The 14742-nt window shown below is 43.5% G+C and overlaps 1 protein-coding gene across 4 annotated transcripts in view; it reads right to left on the bottom strand.

The window, feature by feature from the left end:
- The window catches only part of MID1 (midline 1), a 628071-nt gene that overhangs the window by 96201 nt on the left and 517128 nt on the right, over nucleotides 1-14742 (bottom strand). The gene's annotated exons all lie outside the window — the stretch shown is intronic.

Genomic DNA, 14742 nt, shown 5'->3' with positions numbered 1-14742 from the left:
TGTATTAACATGGCAACCACAATTCTTTGAACTATGAAATGAAATCATTATCTCCTTCATTATTCAGCATCTTAACATAATCAGCCTGACACACTGCTACCATGGTCAAGCATCTTATTTTGCCCCCAGTAAAGTATTGGTGGGGGCGGGGGTTCTTATTTATAAAGAAAATTCTCATCATTTGCATCTGCATATTAATAAGTATTGTACTGTACTGCTGGGCTAGAATTATCAGCTCTTCCTCTATAGACTGGAGGCTCTGTCTTATCTGCTCAAAAACTGATGACGTTTCCATTTTCTTACTCCCAACTCTTGCCTTAGTTTGATGCATTTAAACAGCCATAAACCATCTTTGCCCCAAATCTCTCTCTCAAAGAAATCTTTCAAATGCTGGCATTTGTGCTAGAGATTCTTCTTAAGGGATATAATCTTAACCTTGTACCAGATTTGAGAAGACATCTAGCCGAGGATCCTTCTGTAGCATGAATTACGTATTAAGACTCAATAAAAAAAAACTAAGTAGATATAAGTTTTCTGAGGAAGCTTTTAAATCTTAACCCCCTGGTTCTTCTGATCATGGCTTTGTTCATTTTAAACATTTTCTATAATAAATGAAATTCTCATATGTTTGTTTTGTAAGCTCTACAGAGAACGGATTGGCCCTTATGTGCATATATCTAGTAGTGCTTTAGACATCAAAAGTTGTTGTAGTAATTGTAGTTGAGTGAGGACATTGTCTTAGCAATCAAAGCCTAGTTTAAAAAAGTTTTATGGTAACCATAAACCCGTCCCTTCTTCAATCTATAATTTCTTTTACAAACAAATGAAACCAAGTCAGGTCACCCAGATTTAACATTTCATGGCCATCAGCAACTGTGGCAATAATATGGAAGCATTACTTTTAGTGGGGCCATGGTCTTCCCAACAGATATTCACACACTGCATTTTAGCAAAAATCTTGAGGACACTGAAGTCCTTCTCAGCCATTTTTGCCTGCTGTACATTAGATTTTCTTGCAACACAGGAACATATGAAAGGTTAAAGATTGGGAGGCAGGCTGGTGGTGCACTTGGGGAGAGCAAGGTTCAAAAGCCATGTACCCTGGTAAATAAACTATCTGGAAATTGCTCACTCTCAGGCCGAGACTAGCACAAGGCTCAACACGAGTCTGGAGACACGCTTTGCAAACGTGCCCATAACCAACCCCCAATGCAAAACGGGGATTAGTGCATCCAAAACGCGTGTCCAATCAAACGCGTAGCTAATAGTGCTCATCACATGTAAAGTTCAGGTAGATGAGGCTATTAGCTAATCCTCGCAATGCAAAACATTTCCTGTGCAGCCAATGCGCCCTTGCAACGTGGTAAATTTTCTACCAGCCCGGGGCTGGCATAAAGGTCTGCCACACTTAAGGGCTCATTGTAAAAAAAACCAAAATTCCAGGTTTCTGTGATCCATCCTACTTTGTGGCAATACTAGTAGGAGGGATTTTTTTTTTTTTTTTTAATGATTCCGTAAGCAGAATCATGAAAAAAAATTCAGGGGAAAAAAAACCAAATTTCTGAGCGCCCAGTATACACCCACAATATATATGGTCCAGGCTGTGTATATTGTGGGTGTATATATTGTGCCGGTAGTGGGAGAAAATGGGCTCTTGTATTGAGCGTCCGTTTCCTAACCTGCGCCGACAGCCACCTTTCTTGGGTGCTTGATGCCGAGGAGGTGCTAGGGATGCACAATTTCCCCTAGCTCCTCCTTTTTACATGGCAGCCACTTTAAAAATTAAATCGGGCGCCCAGGAGAGGTGGATCCGTGCACGTTATAACAGGCGCTCAATCACCTGTTTTACGTGCACCAATATTGCATCAGCCTGTCTGTATGCATAAGAACATAAGAAAATGCCATACTGGGTCAGACCAAGGGTCCATCAAGCCCAGCATCCTGTTTCCATCAGTGGCCAATCCAGGCCATAAGAACCTGGCAAGTACCCAAAAACTAAGTCTATTCCATGTTACCATTGCTAATGGCAGTGGCTATTCTCTAAGTGAACTTAATAGCAGGTAATGGACTTCTCCTCCAAGAACTTAGCCAATCCTTTTTTAAACACAGCTATACTAACTGCACTAACCACATCCTCTGGCAACAAATTCCTCTGGCAGGTAAAAGTGCACACAGGGATAAACAAAGAATGCAATTTTATCAGTGGGGAAAAAGTAGGTAGGCTCAGAGGTGGGGTTAGGTCAGGGAGGAAACACACATTGCTTTGTGGAAAAAAGGTATCTGCAATAGAGCAGATGCCTAGAGAAAAAGTAACCGCAGAGATTTGCATTTATGAAAGGTAAGATACGTGCGTGTACTTTCCCTTTAAGAACTGGAGCAAGGTCCACTGATAAAGGTACCCCTGGACTTTGCAACTACCCTCATGGTTTTTGAAAATTACCCTTAAAGAATTTTCTATCCAGATTATGTATGCAGATTTTCGTGTCTGAACTTTAATAATAATTTGCATGAAAAACAATTTATAGTTTTACATAAAATATTCCCCAAATAGTGTCCTGTTTAGGTCCAATTGTGGTTTAAGAGATGAAAAAACACTATAGGGTCGATTTTCAAAAGTCCACACGGATGCCCCGATTTTATAACATGCGCGTGGCAACGCGTGCATGTTATAAAATACGGTTCCCACACACACACACACACGTGCTGGATTTAAATAGCCATGTGCGCATGTGTGGGCAGATCGCTACTTGTGCACGCAGGGGGGAGGGGGAACATTTTTTAAAACGCGCGGTGATGTGAATAGGCCTCCCCCAGTTCCCTCCCGGTCCGCACCAATTAAGCAGCAGACTAGGAGGGAACCTTCCTACCCTTTCCCCTCTCCTATCCAACCCCTAACCCCTACCTAGCTAGGCAAAATTCTTTTGTTTTGTTACTAACCCGTTTGGGCAGAAATAACTTCGGTGTGCCGGCCGGCTGCCGGCCTGCGCTTCCCAGGGACAGGGCCTTATGGCCGCTGTCCCGGTTGGCCTCCACCCCACCCATTCCCTGCCTTCCCGGCCTGCCCCTTTTTGCAAACCGAGGAATACGCACATGGCCGAGCCGTTTCTAAAATGCGCACGGCACACGCACGGCCCAGTCACGCACATATCCCCTGGATTTTTACTCGCACCAGGCATAGAAAATTCGGGTATAAGTTGCTTCTCCTGTGTACCTGAGAAACACTGCAAGGAATGAGCTGAAAACTCTCCTTTGATCTGGCACTATTTAATGGCTATGCATACTTCTTACTCTACAAAGTTACAAAGTAAACTTTGTTTTCTTCTATGAACACATTTCCAATCTGTTTTGCAGTATATACATATAACTCTCAGACAGTTATGGAATGTTACGCTATACTTCAAAGTAATTTAGAAGTAGGGTTTAAAAACCCATCATTTCAAAGGACTCGTTCAGGGGCTTATCAGATACTTCTATGAACTACAAAGTGTGTGAAAAAATATAAAATGGGTGGGAGGGGAAAGCCTTTTCATTGATAATACACTTTGCTCAGGTCAAGTGGAGAAACATTCAAGTTTTGAAGGCTCATACATCAGAAAAGATGGTAAAAGGTTTACTCTGATGAAAGATTTATGACTTCAATATACTGTGGTATTCACAGATGTTGGAATGTCGATTGCTCAATCAAAAGAAATTATGTCAAATGCACCATCTGCGAATGAATAAAATATTTTACTGTAAGACTATTTTGCCTAAGTTAACCTAAATCGGCAGGGGGAGTATCTGGGCCTGAGAGAAGATGCTTTCCTGCATGAAAGAATGCCTGAGGAATCTGGTGGAAGGGGGCGGCACTCTTAACCCTTACCCTGCTAGTCTGGACAGAGATTCCTTTTGCAGCCAGTCACCCTGGGCATTAAGGCTGGTGACCGGAGAGACTATAAGGTCAATTTTAAAAGCACTGCGTGCGCAAAAATTGGGAGATCTGCGCACAAGCCGGGCTGTCGCATGCCCACCGAAATGTAAAAGCCGCCCAGATGTGCGCGTATCTCCTGCTGCATATGCACATCTCACTCGATTTCAAAAAGGAGCACGTGGGGGCGTGGTCTAGGTGGGGGCATGGACATTTTGGGGTGCGGCCAGCAGATATACACACAAATATTTACTCACCCAGGCACGCACCCCGGTCCACTGCTGTGTAACTTTACTTCTGCTGTGGAGGAGGTGAAATTTAAAAAAATAAATAAAATTAATTTGCCATTTCTGCCAGGTTTAAGAGGTCTGTGGTAACTGGGGGCAGTGCAGGCTATCCAACCAATGGGGGTTGGAGAACCTAGCTCGTGTGTTCACGCCAAAGTGTTGCTGCGTGCCTGTTTGAAAGTTACCGTTCCTGCCTTTTGGTGGAACCAGTTTCACATTATCTTGGCATCTGTGAGTGGCATCCACTTGAGGAATGTCATCTCTGATTAACCTGTGATGGCACTAATATGGGAGAAGTATCAGTGATGGATTTAGGGTTTTGTCGCCTCCCAAGTACTCTTAGTACTGTCACCCTGTTCACCCCTCCCCAAGAAAGTCAGACAACCAGAGTAGAAGATCTAAAGCAGAGCTCCACAGTTTCCTGTGGTAGGCATTAAAACATTCTGAAGCACATTGCTAGCTATTTCCATATTTGATATTAGATTACATAAATAATTTTACAACCTTCCCTGTGTCTGTAGAATTTATTTTATTTTTACTGTGTGAGGAAAAGGGATGTCAAGTATTCGATCTTGGAGATGAGAAGAGAAGAAGAGGGTGGAAAGACAACGGATGGGGAAAGGGGACTGGGGAGAGGAGAGCGAGGAGGACTGGGGTGGGGAAGACGAGAGAGAGGGAGATAATTGGGGACCTGGGATGGGGAAGAGGAGGGGACCAGAGGCTGGAGGGGAGATTCTAGAATCTGGGAGAAGGGAGATGCAAAAAGCAAGAGAGGTTACAGGATCTGGGGGATACAATCCAAGATCATGTGTGGAAAGATTTGGATTCCAGGGAGGGTTTTTTTTTTTTTTTTTAAAGAGGGAGGTGGTCCCTATCGCACTTTGATCCTGTTGCCCCTTGCTTCCCTTCTCTAACTTCCTACCCAATCTAGTATATAAAAATATGCACCCAGCACCAGTCCCTTCTTTTCCTCACAAACCAGCACTGCCCTATCCCCCTGGTTCCCCTCTCCATCACACACAGACACTTGGCACTTCAGCTGATCCTCTCATCTTTCGGGCCCCTCTTTTCACTCCCTAGTGATCCCCTACTCAGCCCCTCCTAACCTCCCCAAAATGGCTGCCTGCTCTAGGCTCTCCCCCTCCCCTCCTTCTCCCTGCAGCTGAATAAGGAAGCAGAGAGCTGTTCTCTAGGAGAGCAGGAAGGCAGCAATTCTTCAATCAGCTTGCTGCCCCCAGATCATTGCCATCCCAGGCACAGGCCCAGTGTGCTTATTGATAAATCTAGGTCTGAGAAGGTTGAGGAAACTGGGCTTTTGGGGGTAGTTGGCCTGCCAGTGACCATCTGCTGAATGTAACCATCTGGGCTAGACATTGTTGGAATGTATTACGTGGTAAACAATGCCCTAGCGTCAGAGGTCACCAACCTGAACTGAACATGTGGGGAAAGCTGCATCTCCATCAAAAAGTAGCAGAGGGAGAGAGAGGGGGGGGGGACATGTTTGTTCAGCCACAACAGGCATTGCCTGAATTTGATAGACTGTTTTATGGCAAGCTTTCTGGAATATATCTATCCCTAAATAAAGTACATGTGCTTGGTAACAGGAAATCATTTTGTGGTCAAGGTAAAGAATAACGTGCTCCTGCCTCCCCCACTGGAGGGCTGATTCTTCATGTTTTTGATCTACTAGATAGAGCCCATGTGCCTGTGCTCAGAATCAAGATTAGACGTCCGCTGCATTGCTTTTAGGACTCCAGCTTTTATCATGCACTGAAAAGTTGACAGAAAGAGGGTGGGAGAATGAGGAAGGGAGGGAAAGGTAAGAAAAGGGAAGGGAGAGGTGGAGAGAGAGAAGGACATTTGTAATTTTTCCCTCTAACTTGCCCACTGGAAAGTAACATTGCCATTATTGTCATTTCTTTTCATGAAATTACTATAAAGTTTGTATAACTCCTTAAGTATTGGAGTAACAGGGAAGCACTCAAAAAATAATAAAGTATTTCTCCTTTATTTATTGATTTAAACAGAAAGCATACAAGAAGTTATTGTTAATGCTCAAGCAACAGGTTCTGAGTAGGATGAAAAAAATGTGTTAGCATGCCAATTACTATGTCCATCCAGTATAACAAGAATGCAAGAAACAGGCGTCTTTAACTGTTCCCACCTGAATATGGAATGCTGGGAGAGAAATCCTATCCTCTGACTGAATAAAGTGCACTATATTGCCATGGCCCTCCTGCATTACAAGAATATTCAGCACGGTTCTTTCCATTTTTTTTTTTTTTAACAGGTGAGGCTGAAAAAACATTTAACAATTGTGCTCAGTTTTTTTTTTTGAGTGGTTCAGTGTTTAGCAGCTAAGTTTCAGTGCAAAGCATTTAAATGCTTTCATTTGAGTCAAGCAGGAAAGGGATCTATTTCAGTGACGAGGTCTGATGATCTCAAGGTAATGAAGCAGTGTGGTAACCTGGTGGCCTAAGCCAGAGGAGTGCACAGGGAAAGGCATAATTATGGAAAAAAAAAATAAGAAAGGTAATAATGCCTTTAGGCAAGTCATTGGTGACACCTCACCTCGTCCAGTTCTGGAGGTCAGTCTTCCAAAGGGATACAGAGGTGGTACAAAGAAGGGTTCGCAAAATGGTGCAAGGACAGCATCACATTCTCAAGGAGAATTTTTACTTTTAAAATTATTGTGTTTTGCTATTACGATATTTATGTAATGTATTCCGATATATTTTAATGTTTAATTATATATATATATAAATATATAAACATGCACTTAGGAAGACGTGGTGTTTGTCTTCAGCAGAGAACTGGAAGGCTCATCTGCATACTTCTCCCAGCATCCCCAGCAGAGGATCCCCAGAGGACACTGCGAGTTGTCTAGGCTTCAGCTTCCACATCCTTGACACAGTTTCCAGCAGCAGAGAACTGGAAGGCTCATTTGCATACTTTTCCCAGCAGAGGACACAAAAATCATGTAGTTTCAGCTTTCACAGAAAGAACCTGAAGGCTCAATTGCTTAATTCTCCCAGCAGCCCCAAGCAGAGGATACTGTGAGCCGTCTAGGTTGGAGTATTCACAGCCTTCGTACTCTTTCTAGCAGCAGAGGGCCAGAAGGCTCAGCTGCATACTTCTCCCAGCAGCCAGAGCAGAGGACGCTAGGCTTCAGCTTCCACAGCCCAGCTTCCACATCCCCCCTTTCTTTCCAGCAGCAAAGGATTGGAAGGCATGTGCTAAAACACTACTTCCTATACATTTTCAATAGATGTATTCATTTGATATGATAACAGGGAATTAGGTGAATAACAAGGGTCAATAAGGTGTGTAAGTAGGATGTCATAAGTAGATTAACCGTAGTCTCTGGAGGATGAGTGACAGACAAACATAAAATAAACCAAAATATTTAATGTACTTTAGATTAGTTTGAACATCCCTATGCCCTTATAAATCACTAACAAATGAACAAAATTAAGATGTATACAGTAGTCCAGCAGTGAGAGGGGGCTTTTACAGCGAGTGCCACACGTATGATTACCTATGAACTGGTGAGAGGTTGTATATACGCGCTCTGGGCAGAGAGCTCATAGCTCAAGGAGAAAATGTTCGATATCTGGAGGCTACAGTGGCTGGGACTGGGATTGGTGGGAAGAGAGGAGGAACAGGCTGTGCTGTGGTGAGGGGCTCAGCCTGGGGAAGGGCTGTGCTGGGAGAGTACAGGCTGTGTTGAGGCTGCTGAGGAATGATGGCAGGCTATGCAGGGGCAGGGACTGCAGGGGTGAGGCAGACTATGCTGGGGCTGGAAAGGGAAGAGCAATAAATAGGAGCCTCTGGGGAATTTCCATGGGCAATCCTGCAGCTGGGGCTGGGATGGAGGATGGGAAGCAGGCTGTGATGGAGCTGAGTAAGCTGATCTGTGGATTGGAATGGGAGGGAAAGCTATGCTGGGGCTTGTGGACGAGGGGGAGCAATTCATAACAGGCCTCTGGGGCATTTCCACAGCTGTGAGCTAGTATTTATTGTAAACCGCTTTGACTATTATAGAAAGGTGGTTGTGGGAACGAGCGGTGATTCCCACAGGCCTGGAAAACAAACTAGTCTGACGCCAGCCTTTCTTAAAACACTTATCTTTATTATAGCTTCACGCATGCGCAACAATAGACTGTCTTCCCTTCAGAACAGTGCTCTCTCAACTTACAGTTCAGTACTGCTTCCCTGAGTACTCACAGTTCAGCTTCATCTCAGCTTAGTGTTTGCACAGTGTTACGTTACAGGAGCTGCCTTCCTCCTGGAGACCTATGACTGGTCTGGTTATCCCCACCTGGATCCCAGCTCTTATTTCCCCATTTCTGGTTCTGCCCTCTGAGCTCTACCTGCCCTAAAGGATCCCAAACTACAGAGCATATGCTCCTTAGTGAATTTAAGTTGGACCAGGCATTTAGCCTGGTCCTGAACAGGTAAATAGGGGAACACTAGTGGCACTCGCTCACATATCCCTCCCTCAGCTTGGACCCGTTGGGCCAAGACTCTCCTGGATCCCATCCAGGAGAGTCTAAATCCCATTCCCCTTCCCACAAGCTAAGCTTGGGAATGGGAACCTAGTGACATGCTCACCCCCATCTCAGTTACCCTCGACAGCGTCCCGACCATCACCCAGTGTGCCATTTGCACAGTGCACATCCCCAGTCCTTTGCTAGCTCTGGGTTTGAATTCCAACCCGATGGAGCTTTATGCACCAACTGGGGAAACAAAAGTTCTGGTTCCTCTATAACCAGCTGCACCCGGTTCTTGGCATCTGGTATCTCTATAACCTCAGTTGCCGGAGCGGCCTTGGAGGGAACGGGGAAAGACATCAGGGCTCCCCCTAGGGCTCGGCACATGCAAGGTGCACAAATGTGCACCCCCTTGCACGCGCTGACCCAGGATTTTATAACATGCGTGCGGCTGCGCGTGCATGTTATAAAATCGGGCATAGATTTGTGCACGCCGGGTTGCGTGCACAAATCTACGCCAACGCGTAGGTACGAATATCTGGCCCTATGCTTGTTAGAGGTAAAAATCTCTTTTAAAAATTGGAGTTAACTCCAATCCCAGTTTTAACTTTAATTTAAAAAAAAAAAAAAGATGATAGGTATGAAACTGCCTTTTTCAAAATGACGTTGCATGAGAAACTCAAAATAGGTTCATAATTGCCATGTGCCAAATGGCAAGCCATGTAAGGAACTAAGGTGCCAATAAGGTTTGGTCTTGGTCAAATGAAACCGAAAATCTAATGCCAGGCAACCGTCATGGAAAGCTTTGGATTCAGATCATTAACTCAATTACAGGGCAATTCTACTTTATCCAGCACAATAAAGGAAAATTACTCAATGCTGCATTGGTGATTGGGAAATTACTCACTTTCTAAACTAGTTTTCTTTGTAATTTTCATGATTTTTCTTGTGGCACCAGTTCATGATAACTTGTGCTTTTATTTCTAGAAAACCTGTGCAAGCTGAAGTGCTATCATTTGTTCCTATGCCAAGTTTTACATTCTCTCAGTGTAATCTAGAATTTTCCAACACCAAAGATGGAAATTTATTTATTTAAGGCTTTTATATACCGATGTTCCTGTACTAGTACATATCACATTGGTTTACATAGAACCAAAGATGGAAATTACATCAAACAAGTGGGTACAGATACAGATAACAGGAAATGTATAAAGTCTAAACTTTGTTTTGTTTTTTTTAATTATTGCATTCCTGACCTGCTGTCTGTTGAAAGGTTTCAAAGGCTGAGCAGCCATGTCACATAGTTTATTCAAAAACAATGAATGAGCGGAAATGTCAACTCTTCCCTTTTCTCATTAACTAAGTTCTTTAGGAAGTAAAACTCTGTGAATGGTCCCTCTAGGATTAGGGCAGAAAGGACACGTACCAGTAATTATTCTCTCGCCAGTAATAACTCTTGTCCCTTGACAAACATTTACCCCATATGTATGGATAAGGTTGGCTAAAATCATTTGTTCCCATCATAGCAGGAAAAGCATAAACGTCCTCCATGTGAGAGAGACACGGCAATGTGTGGACGACAGAGCCCATAAAATCATCTCAAATGTCCTGGAAGCCTTGTTAAGTTTCATTCCATGTAAGGCTGCCACATGAATGGCTGAATATCTGGAGATATTTGTTACTGGGAATTTGTCTCAATTCTGCAAAACAAAGATATTCAGGCTGGCTTAGGGACTAGTCAGTTCCTTCCTAAAGAAATCTAGACCTGTGCACAATTTTATTTACACTTCTGAATTGTACAGGCTGAAGGATCTTCTGTGATCAGTCAATTTATATATAATTATACCATCAAACATATTTATTAGATCTCACTTATACTCTCACCCATCAATAGGTTTTTTCCATAACACCTTTAGATCCCCATGGTACTACACAACAAAGACCAATCCATAACTGCGGTAATTTTGTAACACTGCACAGACATTAACCAGTCAATATTTATTTATTTATTTATTTATTTAGCTCTTTTCTATACCGACCTTCATGGTGAATAACCATATCATAGAAACATAGAAACATAGAAATGACGGCAGAAGAAGACCAAATGGCCCATCTAGTCTGCCCAGCAAGCTTCACACATATTTTCTCTCATACTTATCTGTTTCTCTTAGCTCTTGGTTCTATTTCCCTTCCACCCCCACCTTTAATGTAGAGAGCAGTGATGGAGCTGCATCCAAGTGAAATATCTAGCTTGATTCGTTAGGGGTAGTAGCCGCCGCAATAAGCAAGCTGCACCCATGCTTATTTGTTTTACCCAGACTATGTTATTAGCCCTTATTGGTTGTTTTTCTTCTCCCCTGCCGTTGAAGCAGGGAGCTATGCTGGATATGTGTGACGTATAAGTCTTCTCCCATGCCGTTGAAGCAGAGAGCCATGCTGGATGTGCATCGAAAGTGAAGTATCAGGCACATTTGGTTTGGGGTAGTAACCGCCGTAACAAGCCAGCTACTCCCCGCTTTGTGAGTGCGAACCCTCTTTTCTTCTCCCCTGCCGTTGAAGCAGAGAGCTCTGCTGGATGTGTGAAGTATCAGTTTTTCTTCTCCCCTGCCGTTGAATCAGAGAACTTTGCTGTATATGCATTGAAAGTGAAGTATCAGGCTTATTTGATTTGGGGTAGTAACCGCCGTAACAAGCCAGCTACTCCCCTCTTTGTGAGTGTGAATCCTTTTTTCCACATTTCCTCTTGCTGTTGAAGCTTAGAGCGATGTTGGAGTCACCGTAAGCCTGTGTATGTTTATTTAATAAGGGTATTGACTCCAGGCAGTAGCCATCATTCTGGCGAGTCACCCACTCTTCATTGGCAGCCTCTTGACTTTATGGATCCACAGTGTTTATCCCACGCCCCTTTGAAGTCCTTCACAGTTCTGGTCTTCACCACATCCTCCGGAAGGGCATTCCAGGCATCCACCACCCTCTCCGTGAAGAAATACTTCCTGACATTGGTTCTGAATCTTCCTCCCTGGAGCTTCAAATCGTGACCCCTGGTTCTGCTGATTTTTTTTCCTTCGGAAAAGGTTTGTCGTTGTCTTTTGATCATTAACACCTTTCAAGTATCTGAAAGTCTGTATCATATCACCTCTGCTCCTCCTTTCCTCCAGGGTGTACATATTTAGATTCTTCAATCTAAATATGTACACCCTGTTATGTTATTCATATCAAACATGATATGAATAACATCAAATATGCACATAGGTTACACCAATTTCCAAAGTGGACTTTCACACACAGGTCCACTTTGAAAATTATCCTGGGAAAACTATGTATACACAAGTACACCTATTTGGTGTGCAGAGTTTTGCAGAGAGAATTTATATACATACTTTTCAAAATCAAGAAGTATGCGCACAAATCCCTATCCCATTCAGACCAGTAATTCCGTTAAGCTGCATACATGTGCACAAACACACACACAAAACTTTTCAAACTCCACCAAAATCCATCCCACCTCAGCCCAAAATAAGAAATAAGACTGGTGGTGCCATTGCGGAGCCCATCCTGTGGCAGCCTGAAGGAGGAAGCAAGGCTGAGGGTGCTGCAGTGGAGCCCATCCTGCTGTGGCCTGAAGGAGGGGAAGGCCCTGTGTGCATGGGAGAGAGAGCCTGTGTGCATGTGTGTATATGAAGGCCTCTTACAAGCAGGCACACATACATAGGCTCTGACATACATAATGCATGCATGTGAAAGAGCCTGTGCATGAGAGAGTGAGGGAATGTGTGTGTATGAGAGCGTGTGAAAGAATGAATATGTATAAGAATGTGTGTGTGAGAGAGAAAAAAGAGCCTGTGTACGTATTTGTGTGAAGGTGAGCGAGTGGACTGTGTATGTGAGAGAGAAAGTGTGTGTGAGAGAGCGTGGGAATACATATGAGAGAGGAAGCATGCGAGAGAATAAAGATGCAAGTGTATGTCTCCAGAACAGAAGATAACATTTGTGCGGCCCCCACCTTGCCCAATCCACTACAATCTCAGGGTGATTGGATATCAAAAGATCCCAGGTAATTTAATTCTTATTAGTTTTAATTATTAGATATTTGATGTTTCTGCTTTTTTGGAATATTTTAATGGCGTTTTGGTAAGTTTATAACATTATTTAATTATTGGATGTTTTATTTATCAGATGTTTTGAAATATTTGTTTTTTTATTAGTATACTTTTACTATTATTGAGTCATGATTAATATTTCTTTATTTTATTTTTTTTTTTTTTTAATGACTGGTCATGTTGCACTGTACACAGCATCTGGGTTGTTGAAATTTCTAGTTTGGTTTTTGTCAGTATGTTTCTATTTATGCTTCATGGTCTCTTTATTCTGTATTTGTCTTCAACAGTTAACTGACATTATGGGTATATTTTATATAATGTATTAGGTGTTAAATATCATCTGAATGAGATCCTGTATCCATTTTCTAAAATTGTTAATGCAGTGCTGTGAAATGATCTTAAAAATAGTTTTGCTGGATTGTTAAAACTGGCGGGAGATCACGTGGGGCATTGAAGGGAGAGGATGTAATTCCCTCTCCCTCAGCACCTGGCCTATAACATCGGGTTTCATCCACCCCTTCACTGTTGCTAAATTGGATTAAGTATATACTCACAATTAAACGGAGCACTTGAGCATAGATTTGGCTGGGATGACCATGCACGTGATCAGGAAAGAAAGAGAAAAAGGAAAGGATCGCGTCAAATCGGCGGAGCCACTTGTCATGGCGGCTGTTGGTGAGTCCTGCCTGCCCCCGACCGTGGCCATCGCGGACATTAAAAGCGCGATTCTGGAGGTGTTGGGCCCCGAATTGCAAAATATCTCCACCAAAATTACAGTCCTCTCTGCCAATATTGGCAAGTTTGAAAATCGATTTGAGGAGATTGAAGCCCGCGTTTCGAAAATGCAAGATGGCCTCCGCGTGGCCCAAAACGATATTGGAGTGCTGCAGGCAGCTCTTGCCAAACAAACAGCCCGATTAGAAGACCTTGAGAATAGATCTTGCAGGTCTAACCTGCACTTTATCGGGTTACCAGAAACGATTGATGATAAGAACCTGGCCACTGTATTGGAACCTTGGTTGGAAAAGGAACTTAATCTGACACGTCGGCATGGATACCTGCGTATTGAGCGGGCGCACCGCCTGGGTCCACGTGTGCTTAATGCTGCGAGACCCAGAGTTGTTATATTAAAGCTTCTGAATTATGCACATAGGAAATACTGCAGGCTGCACGCGTGAAAAAAGAGCTTACATTTGAGAATTCTAAGGTACTGATTTTTCAAGATTTCTTGGCGGCGGTTTCCGCCCAGAGATGCCTCATGGGCCCCGATATGTACCCAGCTCATTGCTCAAGGGGTCCGGGCCACGCTGATATTTCCAGCTCGTCTGCGAGTCTCACTCCCGAATGGCGTGAAGTGGTATAACACTGCAGACGAAGCGCGGCACCTTTTAACGGCGAGAGAACTGGCTACTGCTCCCTTGGCACAAGATTTGGTGGAGATGCAAGCAAGTTGAGTTTTCGGACAGTTTTTTTTGGGGGGGAATATGCCTCTACTGGATCCCGTTTATTCATCACAGTAAATTGAAAGAAAGGAAGACCCAGCTTTTTCGCATTGTGTCTATTCAGGTTCATCTTGGTTTTTTTTGTTATCCATTTCTACAACCGTTTGTAGTATTTAACTTTGGGACGGACTGGGACCTGGCGAGGGGCTTTGCCATGACACTATTTTATAATTTTTACTCTTACCAGGATTCCGGAATTGTTTGTTTTTGCTTTTGTGTGTGCGGGTCCCCCTCCCCCACCCCTTCTTGGTGGTTGAACGGGTTCCCGCTCAGACTGACGACACTGCGGCAACCACGTTGACCTGTTTGATTTGCCAATGTATGAACAGGCCTGGTTTTTTTCAGGGGAGGTTGTGGGGTCCGCCATCACACACCAGTTTTTTTTCTATCCCTTCTGTGTTTTCGAGGAAAAGGCCTGGTTAGTGGTCTGCAATAAATTTTTTGGTCATGTTC

Source organism: Rhinatrema bivittatum, chromosome 5 (genome assembly GCF_901001135.1).
Source record: "Rhinatrema bivittatum chromosome 5, aRhiBiv1.1, whole genome shotgun sequence".
NCBI classification, from domain to species: Eukaryota; Metazoa; Chordata; class Amphibia; order Gymnophiona; family Rhinatrematidae; genus Rhinatrema; species Rhinatrema bivittatum.
Note: the sequence above shows the minus strand (reverse complement) of the source record. Positions and strands in the feature narration are given on the sequence as shown.